This window comes from Lynx rufus, unplaced genomic scaffold (assembly GCF_022079265.1).
Source record: "Lynx rufus isolate CCGP_SWC_20201006 ecotype Redwood Valley unplaced genomic scaffold, mLynRuf1.p SCAF_22, whole genome shotgun sequence".
NCBI classification, from domain to species: Eukaryota; Metazoa; Chordata; class Mammalia; order Carnivora; family Felidae; genus Lynx; species Lynx rufus.
Genome location: NW_025814837.1, coordinates 9686101 through 9707124, shown reverse-complemented (window position 1 = coordinate 9707124; position 21024 = coordinate 9686101). Strand labels below are relative to the sequence as shown.

The following is a 21024-nucleotide window of genomic DNA, read 5'->3' as shown; positions in this document are numbered from 1 at the left end:
TCACGATCTCGCGGTCCGTGAGTTCGAGCCCCGCATCAGGCTCTGGGCTGATGGCTCAGAGCCTGGAGCCTGTTTCCCATTCTGTGTCTCCCTCTCTCTCTGCCCCTCCCCCGTTCATGCTCTGTCTCTCTCTGTCCCAAAAATAAATAAATGTTGAAAAAAAAAATTAAAAAAAAAAAGTATCGTTTTCTTTTTTTTTATAAATTAGGTTTTTATTTAAATTAGGTTTACTGTAATTCCAGTACAGTTAACATACAGTATTATATTAGTTTCAGGTGTACAACAGAGTGATTTAACATACCCTGTGCTCATCGTGACAAGTGCACTCCTTAATTGATCCCCATCACCTATCTCATCCATCACCCACCTACCTTCCCTCCGGTGCCTGGATTCCCAGTTAAGTGTACTGTCATCTTCCTTATAGATAGAGAGTGGGCTATGGAACATACCATATCTTTCTTCCCAGTGGAAGCTGAATGGCTGTTAATTAATTAATTAATTTTTTTTAACGTTTATTCATTTTTGAGACAGAGAGAGACAGAGCATGAATGGGGGAAGGTCAGAGAGAGAGGGAGACACAGAATCTGAAACAGGCTCCAGGCTCTGAGCTGTCAGCACAGAGCCCGATGCGGGGCACGAACCCACAGACCGCGAGATGATGACCCTAGCCGAAGTCGGACGCCCAACCGACTGAACCACCCAGGCGCCCCGGCTGTTAATTTAAAAACAATGTTCAAAACAATAAAACATTTACAGATACTTGGGGAAATCTTTTCTTCTGACACTGTGAATGCCCATCCCAGAGCAATGGGTCCCAACCTTGGCTGCATAATTTAACCATAGAATTCAAAATTCTGATGCCCAACCCACACTCACAACCAACTGAAGCAGAACCTCTGGAGATGGGACCTGGGCACTGGTCATTTTTAAAGCTCTCCAGGTCATTCCATTGCGTAGGTAAGTATGAGATCCCTAGATCAAGCATCTACAGCCGTAAAGAACTGTATCTTTTATGTACGGATCCAAAGGATTCACAAAGGAGTTTCAGAACTGGTTTCACTGCCTTGGGGTGCTTGGGTGGCTTAGTCACTTAAAGCGTCCGACTCTTGATTTCCGCTCAGGTCATGATCTGGCGGTTTGTGAGTTTAAGCCCTACTTTGGGCTCTGTGCTGACAGTGCAGAGCCTGCTTGGGATCCTCTCTCTCCCTCTCTGTCCCTCCTCTGCTCACACTCTCTTTCTCTCAAAATAAATAAATAGACTTAAAAAAAAAAAGAATTGGTTTCACTGCCTTAACTATAGAGAATAAACAGATGGTTACCAGAGGGGAAGGGGGTGGGGGGAATGGGTAAAATGGGTGAAGGGAATTAAGACTACACTTATCTTGATGAGCACTGAGCAATGTATGGAATTGTTGAATCATTATATTGTACACCTGAAACTAATATAAGGCTATATATTAACTAGGCTGGAATTAAATTTTTTTTTTGAAGTTAAAAAAGAAGAATTGGTCTCACTTGTTGAGGAATATACAGTCTCAACTGGCAAATGAAGATATGTGTGTATCTATGAATGAAGACTGGGGGCATGTGCTTAATGAATGTCATACACAAGAAATGTGGAGGCCATATAGGCACAGTAGGGATGCCCATACCCTCCTGATGCACGGACAGGCTCTGATAAGAGCAAAGCTGAGGAAGCCTAACTCTGGCTGGGGAATGGTATAAATGGAAAAGTACCCGGTATGTCCAGGAAATAGTGAGGGGACCAATCTAGCTGGATGGAAGGTTCCCTCTTCCGAGTAGAAAAGGTTAAGTTTGGAGAAGCAGATTAGACCCAGCCCCTGAGGGCTTTGAGAAACAAGCCAAGAAGTCTGGTGGCAGTTTGGGGTCTCTAAGGAGATTTGAGTCAAGGACCAAATGCAAGCATTCCTTGGGGAAGACTGCTTTGATGGGCTACTCACAGTGCGGTCAGGGGAAAGACTAAAACTCAATCTACTATGAGAAGAACGTGTACATTAGACCAAACTGTATATGTGATGAAGCACAATCTTATACCTTCCTTTTCAGTTTTCCACAAGAGACCAGGAGTTTGGGCTTCCTAGAAACTGCACGGATCCCACCTGTAGTGGGACCCCTTGGCAGGAGAGAGTGGACAGGATGCAGGGTTGGTCTTGTCTCTGTCCCTTTGGCCTGGCTCCAAATTTCACAGTCGTAGTACTTTCTGCTGCTACGTATTCCTCCTTTTTTCATGAAGGCTACTCTTATGGCCAGGAAATAAAGTTCTAGGGGACAAAGTTTCAGGCTAGAGAAATTCTTTCTTATAATTTTTTTTTTAATAGGAGTATCTGAGAAGCTGAGTGATCCTGAGGTCATACGGGCAACTGGAAGACTCCTAGGAACAAAAGAAGGGGCCAAACTATTCATTTACTCAATAAATATTGAACACTTACCATTTGCTGCCATTCTAGACAATGGAACTACAGCAAGGTCCCTTTTCCTGATAGGCAACTCTCTGGGCATTGTAGAGGTTTCACTCAAAAACAAAAAGGCAGCCTTGTAAAGCCTTTGAAAGGCTTTTGTAAAGCCAGTCACAAAAGCAACATTTAAGTTGTACCCAGGGTTACTCAGAGACACCAGAGCTCAGAGGCTGTCTACACATATTGACTGCCATCCCAAGACCACGGAGACGTTCTTTGTATTTGTAAAGTTTTCATTTTATAAATAGCTGATAAGAATCCACATGTGACTACATGCGTTGATTAGAAGTACTTAGGACAAAATGAAACTGAGCTTTCACTGATAAAGTCACCACAAAAAGTGTTTGATTCTTCTTTTTCTATGTCATTATATTCCAGTTTATAGACAAGTCCTATTTTCTCACTGTGGAGGAAAAAGTTAGCATATGCAAGTCCCCTTCTTCTGCCTTTTCTTGCCCCTCGAGAGAAGTTTTACCTGCATAATGTACCGGAATCTCTATCTTTGGCCCAATGACGTAGTGCCCCTCCTCCAGGCTGTGGGCAGTGATAGTGGTCCACTGACGGCACGAATGAATCAGAAGGTAGTCATTTTCCCGCAGCCCTTCTATGCATTCTCCTAGAAAAGATAATTTTATAGGAGAAACTTAGAATTAGCATCTGCTTACTCCACACTCTGCAGTGAAATTTCATGGGTTAAAACTGCACTATTGAGGAACTTGGCAGTTCATCCTAATATGACATAAGTTTGCTTCTGAATTAGCAGTAAGAAGGCATTCCACAACAAGCTGACAGTTGTACACAGGATTCCATAAAAATGTTTCCCACTTATCTGCAAAGATATTTTCAAAACCTCATTTTATCTCAATGACTGTTCGCAAGGATACTAAAAGTTATTAAGTGCCAACAAAGCGTTAGGCACTATTTAGATGCTCTGCACATATTATTTCATGTGATACAATAATATTATGAGGTAGATATTGTCCCCTCTCTACAGGTGGGAAAAAAATCAAGATTCAGAATGTTAAGTGATATGTCTAAGCTCACAGATTTAATAAGCAGAAAAGTGAGGATTCGGGGCTAGGTCAGACTGATTCTAAAGCTTATGCTCTTAATCGCTAAAATACAACCACCAAAATACATAATAAACCTATCTCTCTGTTGAAATACTGGTTGAAATTAGATGCCAGAATCTCCTTGTAAATTTTGTGTGTTTTGCCAGTTCTCTCTGGCCCCCTACCAAATTTCCCAATCAATTAAAAATAATGAAGCTTTATAGAATGCAAATGAAATTATTTTTCATTTTGATATCTTCTGAGGTACATTTTTAGCATTTGAACCAATGACAAGTTATTTCAAAAGAAAAATCCATCCCCTGAAACTTAAAAGACATTTTTTAAGACGCTGAAATGATCCATCTCATGAATCCTGGTTTAGTAATTCTAAGTGCTCAGATAATGCCTGAAAAGGCTAATTTCTTTATTTTTTTTTTTTTTTTAAATTTTTTTTTTTTTTCAACGTCTTTATTTATTTTTGGGACAGAGAGAGACAGAGCATGAACGGGGGAGGGGCAGAGAGAGAGGGAGACACAGAATCGGAAACAGGCTCCAGGCTCTGAGCCATCAGCCCAGAGCCTGACGCGGGGCTCGAACTCACGGACCGTGAGATCGTGACCTGGCTGAAGTCTGACGCTTAACCGACTGCGCCACCCAGGCGCCCCAAGGCTAATTTCTTTATACAGAAAATAATTAGCCTTTTTTATTTTTGATGCTTATTATATTGTAATAATCAAGAGTCAGTGATATAATTGTATGTTTTGAAATGGAATTTATAGCTCACTTAAAAATTCTTAAAAGTTTCACAGCTTCTATAATAAAAAAAAAGTAGAGGAGGCTGTAATGATCAATTTGGTTACCACAATCATAAGCCATCAAATTTGTTTCCAATCCAGTAAGGCCACAGTCTTTAAAAAAAAGTCTTCATACAAGAATACTCTATTGTTGTTGCAGGAGATACAAATGGGATGGGAGAAGAAGAAACAGATCTGGAAACAGAGGTATCCTAGTAGGAATGAGAAGGCCCAATTCACCAGGGGGAACTTTCCAAACCAGATTCCCCTGCCCCTCTCACTTTGGGGGACCAGGTTCATAAAGACAGCTCTCGAGGAGACTGCTGGTACTTATGAGCCCGTTGTGTCCCCCTCAAGCATGTTAGGGCAGGAAAGAAAGATCTGGAATTGCTGCTCCATAGGAGCAATCGTACGGCCACCCTTAAGGCTCCCCACCAGGAGGCAGGCAGGTGGGAAAGGCACACAGACATCAGGCAGGCATTATAAGTACAGGCCTTGAAGCCCAACAGATCTGGTCTAGTCAAAGCTCTGCTCCTCACCACTCTGTGGTCTTGGGTAGAAACCCTCCTACTTCAGAGTGGTTGTGAAGATACACAGTGACAGACATGGAAAATGTGTAGCACCAAATCTATCACATTATGTTAGGAGTGGTTAGGAAACATCGGCTATTAATCTCATTTACTGTAAGCTTTTTCTCCCTAGAATTAACACTCTAATTCAGGTCGTGTTATCCCCTTACAGGTGAGGAAATGACCTTCAGAGCAAGTCAGGAAACTTGCCTATCACTTTGTAGCAGAAACGGACTTTGGGGTTCCTCTACCTCTCTCCCTGTTCTTTCCACACCACATGGACTTTTGCCTTGAAAACTGCCAACGATAATCCAAAAAACAGGGAGAAACTGACCCTCAGCTCCAAGTCTCACTCATTCACTCAATCAGTATGACAGGCACTGTTCCCAGCACCTGGGAAACATTTGTGAACAAACAGAGATCCCTGCCATCCAGGATGCTTACGATCCAAGGAAGAAGGGAGACGGTATCAGCAACAAAAATGAATAATTAAATTATGAATTCATTAGAAAGTGAAAGGTGCTATGGGAAATGGAAAAAGTGAAGGGTAAGAGAATCAGGACTACTGTATATAAGAAAGAAGAGTTTTGCACGGTTATCATTTTGAGATATTTTTCATTCATTTACCCAACAAACATGTCTCTGCTTATTTGTTTAGCTTTTTCTAAACACAGCTTGAGGAATAACTAATATACAAAGAACCGCACATATTTAATGTGTACGATCAGATGACTGTCAAACATTTATTTATGGAGGCTCTTTCATGCACAAAACACTGGAAGAGTGGGCCAAAATGTAAAGACAGGGTGGTCTGTGCATTTGAGAAGCTGACATTCTCTTGGTGAGATGTATTCACACGTAATTTTACGTAAGGTAGGACAGGCTGGGTGCTACGCAAGAGAAACAAGAAATCTGGAGTGGAGACGGGGACTTTAGCAGAGAAGACCAAGAAAATGTCAAGAGGAATATATAGTTTTGGGGCTCGTCCTTCCTTCATGGATGAGCTGGGCTCAGAAAGGAGGTGGGCAGTGGGGAGTCAGAGAAGGGGCTGGGATAAGAGAACGGCCAAAGCTCCGCTTTAGGAAAATTAACCTGGCAACACTACAAAAGCTGGATCGGAGAAGGGAGAAAACAGAGCCACGGGGTGTATGCAGGAAAGTCAGAGGGAAAACACACCACCATTCAGGGAAAAAAGAAAAATGTCGTTTTCCGCAACTAAACAGTTATATCATACAACTGTTTTAATTTTATTCCGCAGTGGGCTCTAAAGAGGCAGCCAAGAAACAATTGCAGTCAAGTTAATCAAAATGAAAATTTAATGTTAAATCCTACTGCTAGCTGCTAGTAAACAGTCTGTCAAGAGGATTCAGAATGATTTTCAAAGCTATAAAGTAGTAAGAAACCAGGGCCTGTTTTTGAGCTTATGTCTTTTTTGTTTTTTTTAACAACTGCCTGCTTCAGGCAAAATAAGTTTCACAAAAATTGTCTAGAAGTAAAACTTAATATAATCACTTAAAATGTCCTAGGGGAGGCCACTAATAGAGGCACTACATTAAATGAATTCATAAAGTAAACATTTTTGTGACATAATTAGCCTGTTGCTTAACTACTATATATAACATGCTAAAACTTATATATTTAGCTCAAAGATGTAGTGACAAGAAGTCTAAAAGCAATGTGTGTTAAATTCCAAAATATGTTACTGCCATCCTGAAACTTCCCCACATCTAGCATGCTTCTGGGATATGCTCTATTTGCCTGGTTTGACCTTGATCCCCTCAACATTAAGTCTTACACACCTATTTAAATTATTTTTAATGCTAGGAAAACTAGAATCCATGAATCCTTCTAAGTATGCTTTAAAGGGGCGCCTGGGTGGCGCAGTCGGTTAAGCGTCCGACTTCAGCCGGGTCACGATCTCGCGGTCCGTGAGTTCGAGCCCCGCGTCAGGCTCTGGGCTGATGGCTCAGAACCTGGAGCCTGTTTCCAATTCTGTGTCTCCCTCTCTCTCTGCCCCTCCCCCGTTCATGCTTTGTCTCTCTGTGTCCCAAAAATAAATAAAAATGTTAAAAAAAATAAATAAATAAAATAAAATTTGTAAGTATGCTTTAAAACAACCAAATTAAAAATTATAAATAAGTATTTATAAGCTGGAAACACACAAATTCTCCTCCTGTGGCTGGTGGCCTTTATAATCTCCTGATGCACCTTTCTGATTTCTCCTTGTTACCTTTTACACATTAGCTATAACTAATGGTCCCCCCCCCCCTTTTACACATTAGCTATAACTGTAGGAGTTAATCAAGTTCACCATTTCTCTTTCCTTCACAATCTTACACACCCCGCACGGACTCAATTAGTTACGGACAACTCGCAAATGCATGCTCTCAGTTACCAACTTGTATGCAGCGCTCTTTGTCCAGGCTTTATCTTCTACACTTTTCTACCTGGATGTCCCCATGCTAATTCATTCAGCCATCCTACATTCATCCAACAAACACGTACTGAGCACCAGCTATGTTCTAGAACCTGGAGATACAGTATTGAGCTAAGTACCTGCTCTCATGGAGTTGACCTCTTGGCTGGACTTTCAATCACCGTTTTTCACTCTTTCAATTCATTTAAATATTGCTGTAGATTAAACTTCCAAGAATACAGCACGGCTCATCAGACTGATTCTTCTACTTACATCTGCCTTTAGTGGTTCTCATTCATACAGAATGAGGCCTGAATTCCTTGGCTCAATACTCAAGGTCCTCATGATTGTAGATCATCAAAATATTGGGAGATCATCAGAATAGAAGACCTATATCCCCACACCATACGCTAGAGCCCAAAGGACCTGTTCTCTGTGCCACACACACAGTGCAGTCTCACTCACCTGGGCCCCCTCGCTTTCTTTCCTTGGTCTGAGCCTTATCTCCAATCCTCAGTTACTCGCTAGTCATGATATTCATTTTTGAAAGACCAGCTCAAATGCCACCTTCATGAAGGCATTCCTGATACGAATCCTAATATTTTCCATTTAAAATGCAGCGATTTTGTAATTTTGCTAATATTCTATGCCGAATTTATAAACTTATGACATTTTAATGTTTATGTATATTTAAATGGCATAATAAAAATAATTTAACTATATAGGAATTATAGGCATTTTTTTCCTTTTGAAATTGGTCTATATACATTTCGTCAATTTTGAGAACCACGGTTATAAGGACTAAGAACAAGGACAATTCAAGACTATAAAGACTGATAGACAAGATCCTCTCTTAACTTCCTGGTCTTACTAGCATCCACAGCAATGCCATGGAGTGGCCCAGATTCACTGCCCCACGGTTCTATTTTGCTTTTTATTTTTTTTTATTTTTTTTAATTTTTTTTTCAACGTTTATTTATTTTTGGGACAGAGAGAGACAGAGCACGAATGGGGGAGGGGCAGAGAGAGAGGGAGACACAGAATCGGAAACAGGCTCCAGGCTCCGAGCCATCAGCCCAGAGCCCGACGCGGGGCTCGAACTCACGGACCGCGAGATCGTGACCTGGCTGAAGTCGGATGCTTAACCGACTGCGCCACCCAGGCGCCCCAGTCTATTTTGCTTTTTAAACATTCAGATATAATGTTTAGATTTATTTAGAGTATTTTCCCCCACAGGGCGTCTGGGTGGCTCAGTCAGTTAAGTGTCCAACTTTTGCTCAGGTCACGATCTCACGGTTCACAGGTCCGAGCCCTGCATCAGGCTCTGCGCTGACAGCTCAGAGCCTGTAGCCTGCTTCAGATTTCTGTATCTCCCTCTCTCTCTGTCTCTCGCCCACTCACACTCTGTCTCTCTTGCTCTCAAAAATAAAGAACATTAAAAAAAATTTTAGAATATTTTCCCATAGACACTGAATCTTATGTTTTTATGAAGCTTGTACCTATTCTAGCATTGTTTAAATTGTAATTAAATTGATTATATTTGAATATGCTGAATCAGTATATGACTATAGTGCCTTTATATATGAATTACATAGAATATATCTCAATCAATTCAAACAGTTGTATAATGTCTATAACAGTAGAATCCAAATTTCTATTAAATGCTTTTTTATTTTTAAATATGAAGCACAGTGTACTTGGATGACAATGTATAATGTTTTAATATTAAATCTGTCAATTTGCTGCTGATGGGTTTTCTGTTAAAGTTGGGCTGAGAACAACACAGACACATACCCACGTTGGTTTGGTGTTTTGCTATCCTCATGGCACAAAGAACAAATGTGTGATTTTACACAATTCTCTAAGTTGTGTTGTGATTTTGGCAGCTCTTATATTAAAGTGTTTTTTTTTTTTTTTTTTTTTAATTTTCCACATTTGTCTCTCTTTTTCTTAGTGTTGGCATCTCACACCAGAGTAACACGTTTGGTCAGCAATTTGGGGCTGTATCTCCACAGAAGGCATGCACTTTTAATCCATTCAACTCTCAGAATACCCGACTTTCCAATTTGCATGGCAAATATATAATCTTATATTGCTGATTATCTTTCTTTTTGAACTATGGCTTTATCCTCATTTAGCATGGTCTTTTCTCAGCATGTGAGGAGAATCGTGTCTGTGGTGGATATTCATGTATTTGTTGACTGATTAATGAGGCCCCATTGAAATAATCTGATTTGTTAATACACGTGTAATGAGAATCAGATTTACTGAACTTGGGATCGTTTTTATCTGTTTGGACATAAACTGCTCCTTATGTTGTAGCTAAATCTATCAACAATGGGTAAATTAATAGGTTTTATGGTATCTGTTACTATTTACTACAAATCTAATTTAGCAGTGGTGCATTGTTTTATTTTACTAATGTTAAAAGAAAAGCTGGTCAAGTGACAACAGAGCACTTTACCTCCTCATTGTTAACAAATAGTGTTTAATTTTTTGTGTGTTTATTTTTGAGAGAGATGGAGACAGAGCGCAAGTGGGGGAGGGGCAGAGAGAAAGAGGGAGAGAGACAGAATCTGAAGAGGCTCTGGGCTCCGAGATGTCAGCACAGAGTCCAACCTGGGGCTCAAACTCACGGACCGCGAGATCATGACCTGAGCCGAAGTCAGACGCTTAACCGACTGAGCCACCCAGGCGCGCCCCGTACAGTGTTGTTTAATTTTAATTATGTGTTTACTTGATCTTATAATCCTTTTCATGTAGACAGGAACCCTACTGAGTCAGTCATACACTCAAACCACTACATTTCTCTTGCAACTTAAACTCTTTTTTTAAAGTTTTATTGAAAAATAATTGACACACATCACTATGTAAGTTTAAGGTGTACAGACTGATGTCTGATGTACATAAATTGTGAAATGACCGTTAACATCCATCATCTCATGTAGATACAATAAAAAGAAAAAACGTTTCTTCCTGTGTTAACAACTTCCCTGTTGTTAATGACATCCCTAGCACTGATTTTTCTTATAACTGGAAGTGTGTACCTTCTGACCACCTTCCTCCAATCCCCCCTCCCCATTCCATCAAAAAAAAAAAAATACCTTCAACAGCAGGGGCTGAGTACCAGCCAGGTTTCCTCTTCTTCTGACTCCTCCTGTAGTTAAGGGGTGCCATGTCCCTGTGTGAGCAGAAATGACATTTTCCACTTTCTGTCCCTACCCGTGAAAAATGCCTACAAACCATCCTCTATGCTCTTTTCTCAGGCAAGGGCTGACTATTGATTACAAGGAAGACCTCGGAGCGAGCTGAAGATAGCAGAGCTGCCGGCAGTATGGGCTCCTGAATTGACACACAGTGGAGCCAACCACCTGCCCGTGCCCTCACTGCACCCTGAGCCGGGATGTGAGAAATAAACTTCGACTGGGACGTCGTGGCAGTGATGTGTTGTAGTTCTCCTTTTTCGTTTCAGTGGTTAGACTACATTAACTAAAACATCTACATGCATGACCTTCGACACCAGCAAAGACTCCCGATTATAGTGATCACAAAGGTTTTGTTACAGAGGCTATTCCTTCTAAGTCCTCTTCAGAAATACAAACTTGAATTTGCCAAGGTGGCTTGGACGTAGACTAAAAATTCCTTTCCTCATTCTTTTAGTTACATCTTATCCCATAAGCTGAGGGATATAATTTAATGCTGCTTACTTAGCATCCTCAAACACTGTCAGTATGTAAAGTCTTAGGTGTTTTTTCCAAACAAGCAATATTTACTGTGAGAAGAGAACATGGCACTATGATAATGTTTCTTTGTCCCAGGGGCACCTGGGTGGCTCAGTCGGTTAAGCGTCCGACTTCGGCTCAGGTCACGATCTCACGGTTCATGAGTTCGAGCCCCACGTCGGGCTCTGTACTGACAGCTCAGAGCCTGGAGCCTGCTTCGGATTCTGTGACTCCCTCTCTCTGCGCCTCCCTTGCTCACACTCTGTCTCTCTCTCTCTCTCGAAAATAAACATTAAAAAAAAATTAAAAAAAGAATTCTTTGTCCCAAAGAACTACAATCCAAATGACATGACATGGTAAGTAAAAAAAGAATATGGGGGGTGGGGGTGGGGAGGTAAAGGAGGAAGAAGAGATGATGTCATAGCAAATTGCTTTAAGACAGTTAAAGAACAATCATGAAACCATGAAATTAAAATGTTGTCTGCAATGAAAAAGCAGTAAGGTGTTCCAAAGAGAAAGTAATAGAAGGGAAGGAAAATCCTAAAAGAATTAACTAATTAGTAACTAATCAAGAGACAGAAAATATAAAGGGGTCAGGGAGGATGTGGTTATTTTATGTGCTTTATTACTAAAGCACAGGTAATAATTTTGAAATCTGTGGAAAAGAAAGCTCTAGGAAGAAAAGAAACTGTTTTTAGCCTAATGGCTGAAGTATTTATAAGAAAGAGAAGGACAGGACAGGAAGGATCAGGCATAGGTATTAATCAAATACAGGTATCTGAAGTCACTTGATAAGAGCTTCTCAAAACTCATAGAAAAGAGTAAACAAAAATAAAGCTGGCACAGACACCAAGAACACAAAGGACAATGGGTGTCGTACCCCTGGGCAGGCACAATGAATAATTTTAGCCACCTGTAACCGTCCCCTACTCCAAATACTGAACAACAGAACGATCCTCCGATGACGGGCACACACCTGCATCTCCACATTCATCCGCTTCAACAGGACAGTCCTTTTCTAGGCGATGGCATCTTATGACCGCTAAGATGCATCTTGTGGAACAGAGAAAAGCCTTGTGGATGGATGTGGGGTGGGAACAGTAGACAACAGCATTACTTGAGCTTAGCTGCTGTCCAGTTCTAAACACTTCTCAACTGAGAGCATGTCTGCTTCTCTAGTCCTGCCTCTGTGTGTCAGGGGAGGAACCTGCAGCCCTGAGGAAGACATTGGCTCTGACCCTGGGCCACACAGCCCTTGTAATCTTCTGGGGACCTGTAAAAACTCTAGTGGCCGGGAGGGGAAGGGCAACACATCGACCACTGAAACCAGAATCTCTCAGTGAAGTCCAGAGACCTGCATGTCCTGAAATTTCCTTGGGTATCCTATTGTGCAGCCCAGGCTCAGAGCACAACCAAGGCAGTTAAGTGCACAGGCCCTGGGGAGACATCACCCACCGGGGACTCCTTTCTTGCACCTATTGTGAGAAGGGGGCAAGATAAAACTTATCAGGTGCTACAAAGCATTAGCCACATAGTAAGCTCTCCAAAAGTGTGATTACTATTATTATCCTCAGATACCTAACGTTACAGGATTTTCTCTGGCTATGACACTTGCATAGCATGTATTGTCTGCTTTTTTATATAGTTTTTGCATTTTGCAGTAATTAAAAAGTAGCCTGTGTTATTTAGCATTTTATGGATATACATTGTATTTCTCCAATTAGACTGTGACATTTTTGGGTGGCAAGGACTTTTCTTGTTTTCTTACCAGCCCAGGGTCATACACCCAGCTGGTATCAGTAAAAGCATCACTGATGATTATTTGACATGGTCATTTAACTATTAAGTTCCCACAAATTGACACATTGAGCTATCAGATGAAATTAAAGGTATTTTCCTCTTTGTCTTCATTTCACCATAAAGAATTAAGGGCAATTCTATTTTCTCAGACTTCATTTTGTATTTAAGCTTTTTTGAAAAACCAGGTTATTATTGGGGCGCCTGGGTGGCTCTGTCGATTGAGCATCTGACTTCGGCTCTGGTCAAATCCCATGTCGGGCTCTGTGCTGACAGCTCAGAGTCTGGAGCCTGCTTCGGATTCTGTGTCTCCCTCTCTCTCTGTCCCTCCCCTGCTTGCGTGCTGTCTCTCTCTCAAAAATAAGTAAACATTAAAAAATTTTTTTAAAAACCCAGGTTATTATTTCAGGCTACTAGGAAGCTTTTCATCAAGAATGTTGACTTAATGAGAAGAACTTGTAGCAGTTTTTCTGTCACGATTCAACTCTAATTAGAAAGTGGCAGAAATTACTAGATATCCACCAATATTTCACTCACTCCTTGTCCTTGGTAATAATCCCCTTATATTAGCTGGGCACATGGCTGCCTAGAATACAGAATACTGTTCCCACCTGCATAGCAAGTAGGTATAACACTGTTAACTAAGTAATAGTCAATAGGATATAGTGGAAATGTGCAACTTCCAAGATGTATTTTTTAAAAATCGCTTTCATATACCAGAAAATTCACTAACTAAAATTTATAATTCAATGGCTTCAGTATATTCACAGTTGTGCGAACACTACAATCTAATTATAGACTATGTCTATCACCCCAAAAGAAACCTCATATCCATTACGTCATTTCCTACTCCCCCAGCCCAGCCTGAGGCAACCACTAATCTATTCTTTGTCTATAAATTTACCCATTCTGGACATTTCATATAAATGGAATTATAAAACGTGACCTTTTGTGCCCAGCTTCTTAGCATAATGTTTCCAAGGTACATCTATGTTGTAGCATATATCAGCACTTCATTCCTTTTTGGCCAAATAGTATTTGATTGTATGGATGTATCATGTTTTATTTATCCGCTCATCAGATGATGGACATTTGGACAGTTTACAGTTTTGGTAGTTAGAGCATGCTGCTGATATGGACATGGGTGTACAAGTTTTTGTGTGGACGTGTTTTCATTTCTCTTGGAAATATACCTAGTGGTAGAACTGCTAGGTCACGTGGTAACTCTATATTTAACTTTTTTGAGAACTCCCAGACTGTTTTCCAAATTGGCTGCACCATTTTACATTCTCACCAGCAAAGAATGAGGATTCCAATTTCTCCACATACTCTCCCACACTTAATGGTATTACCCATCTTTTTATTATAGCCATCTTAGTGGTTGTGACGTATGTCTCACTGTCCTTTCGATTTGTGTTTACCAAATGATGAGCGATGCTGAGCCTCTTTTCACGTGCTTATTGGCCACTCCTCTATCTTTTTTGGAAAAAATGTTTATTCAAATCCTTCGCCCAAGTTTAAATTTGTTTATTTATCTTTACTGTTGAATTCTTAATAGTTTTCTGTATAATCTGCATACAAGTTCCTTATCAGATACATGATTTGCCAACATTTTCTCTCATTACAGGGACTGTCCTTTCACTTTCTTGCTAGTGTCCTTTGGACCACAACATTAAAAAATTTTTGAAGTCTTTTTCTTTTTTTTGGTCATTTGTGTTTTTGGTGTCTGATGTGAAAAAGTGTTGCCTTGAACTAAGGTCATGAAGATTTATGCCCACATTTTATGGGCTTTAGTTCTTACATATTTACGTTTGTGACCCATTTTGAGTTAATTTTTGTGCATGTTGTGAGTAGGCATCCATCTTCATTCCTTCGAATGTAGATACCCGGTTGTCTGAGCACCAATTGAAAACTTTCTTCATTGAACTGTCTTGTCTCCTTGTCGAAAAATCAATTGACCGTAAGTGTAAGGGTTTATTTCTAAATGTAAGGGTTTATTTCATCTTAAATGTAAGGGTATTTCTATCCTCATGCCAGTACCAGAATGTCTTAATTACTGTAGCTTTGTAATAAGTTTTAAAATTGGGAATGTGAGTCTTCCAACTTTGTTCTTCAAGACTGTTGTGGCTTTTCTGGGTCCTTTGTATTTCCATATGAACTTTATGGATCAGCCTGTCAAATTTTTGGCCCTAAAAAACCACGCTGGGATATTTTGATAGTAACTGTGTTCAACCTATCAATTTGGGGAGGATTATCATCTTAACAATATTAACTCTTTTGATCCATGAACATGGAATGTCTTTGCATTTATTTAGATCTTTATTTCAATGAGGTTTTGTAGTTTTCGGTGTGCAAGGCATGCATTTCTTTTGTTAAATTTATTCCTAAGTATTTCATTCTTTTTGATGGTATTACAAATAAAACTTTTTAAATTTCATTTTTGGAGTATTCATTGCTAGTGTCAAGAAGCACAATTAATTTCTGTATATTAATCCTTTATAACCTGAAATCTTACTGAACTTGTTCATTAGTTCTAATAGCTTTTGTTTGTTTATTTATTTATTGTAGATTCCTTAGGATTTTCTATATACAAGTTCATGTCATCTGCAAAGAAAGTTTACTTCTTCCTTTCCAATCTGGATGCTATGTTTTTTTTCTTTTGCTTACGTAATGACTTTGGCTAGAATCTCCAGCACAACGCTGAAGTGGCAACCATGATGTATGTTTGGAGAGGATGTGCCCTTCTCTTCCCTTTATTCTTCCTGATAGATGGACTGTGGATGTGATTACTGGAGCTGGAATGGTACGACCATTTGGGACTTTGAAGGGAACTTAGGACCAGAACTGAATCCATGACATAGCAACAATTGAAAAGAAACCTGGGTCCCTGCCACCCTGGGCAACATGCCAACCTATGGTTTTTGTTTTTGGGTCTCTGTGATTTACAGCCAAACCCAAGCCCAAATTGATACAGGGGTATTAGAATAAAGTAAGAATTGTGGTGCCTGCATTATTCAATCAAAATATATGGACTAGTTTCAAAAAAGAAAAGAATTTTTGATTTTTTAGAAAAAACCAATAGTATTAAAGGTGGCTATATAAGGAAGTACTGTCTAAGCCTGGCTCCTGGTTGTAAAATCTGAACAATGTCTGGTATCTTTTCTTGTTGTTGTTTTAACTTCAAAATAATGCCACAGAGTTTAGAGGAATAGCATTCCTCAATATTATGCTTCTGATAATTTCTTTCAAGCTTCCTAACTCTGTGATTGTAGGGGCTATATTACCAACCACTCAAGTTTACTTCATAATTATTACTCAAAAATCACTAAAAAGGGGCACCTGGGTGGCTCAGTTGGTTAGGCAACTGACTTCGGCTCAGGTCATGATCTCACAGTTCGTGAGTTCAAGCCCCGCGTCGGACTCTGTGCTGACGGCTCAGAGCCTGCAGCCTACTTCAGATTCTGTGTCTTCTCCTCTCTCTACCCCTCCCCTGCTCATGCTCTGTGTCTCTCTGTCTCTCAATAATAAATAAATGTTAAAAAAAATTAAAAAAAAACACTAAAAACATTATCACCCATTTAATAGACCTCTTTATTTGTATCTAATTACAGATAGGAATGATATATTAACTCACATTTGGATGGTTACATTAACATAGATTATGAGCTTTGGCTTTAAATTATTTATGAAACCAAATCAGGGACATGGCTCTAAGGTGAGCATCCCAGTGCAGAGAGAAAAATAACGTGTTTTTAGATTAATGGCAAAAAAAAAAAAGATTATGAGGAATACAGATGAAACAACTTCCCTGGAATTTACCATCAATAGGAGAATTAGCATCAGCATTAAGTACTTCAGTGATATCACAAGGAGAGTACCACAGAAAGGAAATCACTCCACAGCCTGCCAGTTTTGTATCCAGTTGACCATTACTACGAATAAAGATCCAGTAACTACCTCTCAACTCCTTCCCTTGCGTCTCACTTTGGCTATGAACCTGCAGCACAGAAACTCTAGTTATTTCTGCTAAGTAGCTGCTTGTCTTCTGAAAATGTGTACGAATGTAAAAGAAAGCAACTTAATTCTTTGAATCATAATCTACAATAATATGCCAACTCAATCAGAGAGGTTTTCTTTCCTTTGAAGCCTCCAGGATATTTTTATTTTGGGAAAATATTCTGATTAAGTTAAAACAAATATGTGCTGTCATACCATGTTGACTAATGCAAAAGGTTTCCAGTTCCTTTACTGACTAAAAGTATCAAAAGTTCAGAAAGATAAAACAAATGCTAAGTATTTAAATCCCCTTAGCAACTCTTTCCTTTCTCGCTCTCAGCCATTTTGGCAGCTGCTTTAGGTTGACGCTGTTTGGAACCTAAGGCAGGAAGGAACATGGTATGGTGACCACAAAGAAGGGGAAAAAGTTTCTAGAGTCGATCAACTCTAGCCTCCAACTCATTATGAAAAGTGGATAGCACAGACTTTGAAAATGAGCAAACACGGCAAAGCAAACCTAGTGTCCTCACCAACAACCATCCAGCCTTGAGGAAATCTTAAATAGAATACTACACCATGTCGGCCAAAACTGGTGTCCATTACTACAGTGTAACACTGAACAGGGCACAGCATGTGGGAAATACTGAAGAGTATGCACACATATAGAGTATGCTATCATTGATCCGGGTGATTCAGATATCATTAGAAGCATGCCAACACAGACTGGTGAAAAGTGAATCATGCAAAAGTTTTCTTTAATAAAACTGGCCGGAGCTGAATTTTTTAAAAAATAAATAAATCTCCATAACACCTGTCTTCACCTGAGTGCTATGCATGGAACAGCTAGGTCACCTTCTCGTCTCCCCAACTAGATCATGTTTACATTCCAAAGGACTGATGGGCATAGACCAGGTCTATAATAAGTGCTTTATGAATGAACAGTCTTGGGTAGAAAATGGAGAGCATTCACATCAAATACGTGTAAGTATAAATTAAGCATTCAGATTTTATTTAACATTTAAACACTTTGAGGAAAGCAGAGTATTTAGAAAAGACTATTTTTTTTAGTATCTCCTATTGATCTCTTCCTACCCTACACAAACATCCAGAAATCTACATTGCCTAAGATCCCATCTTTAGATGAATATTCTATTCGAAGGCCCAAAGACTGTAGTCTTGGGTTCTAAGCAAGTGAAGGAGTTGTTGTATTTTATGCTTTATGGTTTACTATGAAATCCCAACAAGAAGAAAAGGAACTAGAGATTAATTTAGACAAAGTACTAAGTGCTAATGATGTCAAAGAACTTCATGAGGAAATCTAAGCAAAAAGGAATGCATGAAACAAAAGAGAAAGATGTTTAAAACGAGAAAGAGAGATTAGGGATATATTATTACCTTTTTTTCCAATGAACCCTTGGACAAAGGATTCCTTTTTCAACAGATTGACCAGGAATAATAGACCCCTGCTGTATGAAACAGAAGTATGCCTACTTAGGTCAAATCTGAAATGTTATGCTCTGAAATGGTGAAACGAACCTAACACTTGAAAGATAAGAATTCTATGCCAAGTGATTTTTGGAAAAACAGGTGAGCAATTGTAGTATTTCCTCAAACGTTTAAAATACATGAAATCTAGCATGGTGCCTGGGCACATACCATGGAATCACATTTCTGGCAGGCAAGGAAGGGGACTCAGATTTACATCAGAAAGCCGACACGGGAGAACTACTGTTGGGCAATCCATAAAAGACGATAACTGACATTCCTCTCTCAATAAGTCTCACACATCCAGTGTGTCCTCCAGTGTTGGACAGTGAATGTAGGATGATGCATTTGGTTGGTGTGATGTATGTACTTATCGCGCTGTGTGTGTGAGGAGATGTTCACACCAAAAAAAGGCACTGAGAGAACCAGACAAGCAAGGCAAGCATTGTTTCGGGATCTCCCCAGACATCAAGCTACCTGAGAGGGCAAAGGCCAAATCACCAGGCACGTTTCTCCCCTTCACTGTCCCCAGCCTTCTGCTTCCACTTATTTAAATGAATTTATAATATGTTAAGTGGGAGGCAGTGTGAAATCTCAAAGACAGCCTCAAGTTTGGAACCAGATTTAGGTAATTGTGGTTCTAATACTCACGAACCGTATGACCATGAGCAAATTACCTTATTTCTTTGAGCAACGGTGTTCTCACATTTACGATGATAGCAATAATACTAAGTAAGTTGAAATGATTGAAGGGGAATAAATATAAAGAACTCGGGATAGTACCCTGTAGATAAAAGGCTCAGGAAAAATATGACTTTGGTTTTATTTTCTTCTTCAGTAAGTGTCCTTTCCCTCATTAGCCTCACTCAGGTACACAAATACAGTTTCTTTGTCCAATGAGAAAATACTCCGTGATGTACAATCATTTGTACTTTATGCTTCACTTCTACTTCAACAAAATAAAGGGATGGTATTCACCATGTAAATATAATGTTAAAGCTAACAATTTTATTTCAGAGGATAAACTGAGCCATGGGTCAACTTAATGGGATTTTCATTGTCATTTTTTAGTTTCAAATTTGATTTAGATCCCCTTGAATTTTATTATGTGACAAATAAAACATACAATATTAAAGAATCAAATTTAAAAATGATTCACTGCCATAGAAATTACACCAGAAGATATATTCTTTTTTTAAAAGTTTATTTTGAGAGAGAGAGAAACCTTGTGCACAGCATGGAACCTGACGCGGGGCTCAAACCCATGAACCATGAGATCATGACCTGAGCAGAAACCATAGTCAGACTTCCTAACTGACTGAGTCACTCAGGCACCACAGAAGATATATTCTTAAGAAAAAAATCTGAATGACGTATTTGGCAATTTTTAGAACTTTCTCATATTAAGGGATTTCCAAAAATCCCGCACAGCCTTAAAACAAAAAACCAAACAGGATTTTGGAAAAAGAGAAACAAAGATTTACACATATGCCACTGCTGATATTCTCATCATGTTTCTAGTATCAGTACACAAAAACAGTGAATTTTAATATTCTCTGTACAAATCAAAGAGAGTTAATAAGAAAAATACAGATAACACCCGAGGTTTTAGTTTTTCCAGGTAAGTTGCCCTGAAGGCAAGAGCCACACCATACTTTGCCTCTATCACTTCAATATACAAACAGAAAAAACTTCAATATGAAAGAACACTCCCATTAAAATACTAGACGTAAACAAAGACTTAAGAAAAATCAGCTGATAAGCAAGGTGCAACTTCTCAAAATAGAACTGGAAAACAAAATTTTAAAAATCTGTTCTTTCAAAAAATGTCAAGAAAACCTCAAAACCCCAAACACCAGTAGTTTACAGACACTGACCTGAAGACGTCATCAATTAAATTGGTACTGTGGTTACCTACATCCCCTAACCAACTATACTGCTTACAGATAAATTATTAATATAATTTTCCATGGGAAAATGTAACAAAGAAAACTACCTTGACATCGAATCCTCTGTATACAGGGCCATCTAAATACATAATGTGAGACATGGAATATTTAGCTGACTTGAACAGAGGCAAGATACAGTTGCAAGAGTTCAAGTGTATCACCTATACTTTTTAAAAATAAAAAATTTGGGGCGCCTGGGTGGCGCAGTCGGTTAAGCGTCCGACTTCAGCCAGGTCACGATCTCGCGGTCCATGAGTTCGAGCCCCGCGTCGGGCTCTGGGCTGATGGCTCAGAGCCTGGAGCCTGTTTCCGATTCTGTGTCTCCCTTTCTCTCTGCCCCTCCCCCGTTCATGCTCTGTCTCTCTCTGTCCCAAAAATAAATAAATGTTGAAAAAAAAAATTAAAAAAAAAAATAAATAAAAATAAAAAATAAAAAATTTTAGTGGACCAGAATTATGTTGGCAGTTATAGATTAAAAAAAGTCTGTGCTTGCAAAGTTTAAATTATGCAAATTTAATAACATCTTAAAAAGGTTTTCCCAGACATTGACAAGTAAGGGATAGAACAGCCTCAACACATGGGCAGGGGGCAGGGACAGGGTGTCCCTGACCAAGGTCTGACAGCGAGCCACTATGTGAAAGTGACCAAAATGAGTCAAAGTGTTATAAGCTTGCCCAGATAGACAGATAATTGGAATCCATTGCAGCGTATGTAAATATATTAGATTTTTCTCAGATAAGGGGAAACCTAATTAAAGAAATTTACCT

The 21024-nt window shown here is 39.5% G+C and overlaps 1 long non-coding RNA gene and 1 pseudogene across 1 annotated transcript in view; one reads left to right on the top strand and one right to left on the bottom strand.

Annotated features, from left to right (window-relative positions):
* LOC124517614 (uncharacterized) overlaps positions 1–21024 on the bottom strand; it is a 138460-nt gene that overhangs the window by 58041 nt on the left and 59395 nt on the right. The window contains exon 2 of the long non-coding RNA XR_006963511.1: positions 2953–3093. This is a non-coding gene — a long non-coding RNA (uncharacterized LOC124517614). The remainder of the gene's footprint in view (positions 1–2952; positions 3094–21024) is intronic.
* Positions 17225–17560, top strand: LOC124517613 (60S ribosomal protein L30-like; annotated as a pseudogene).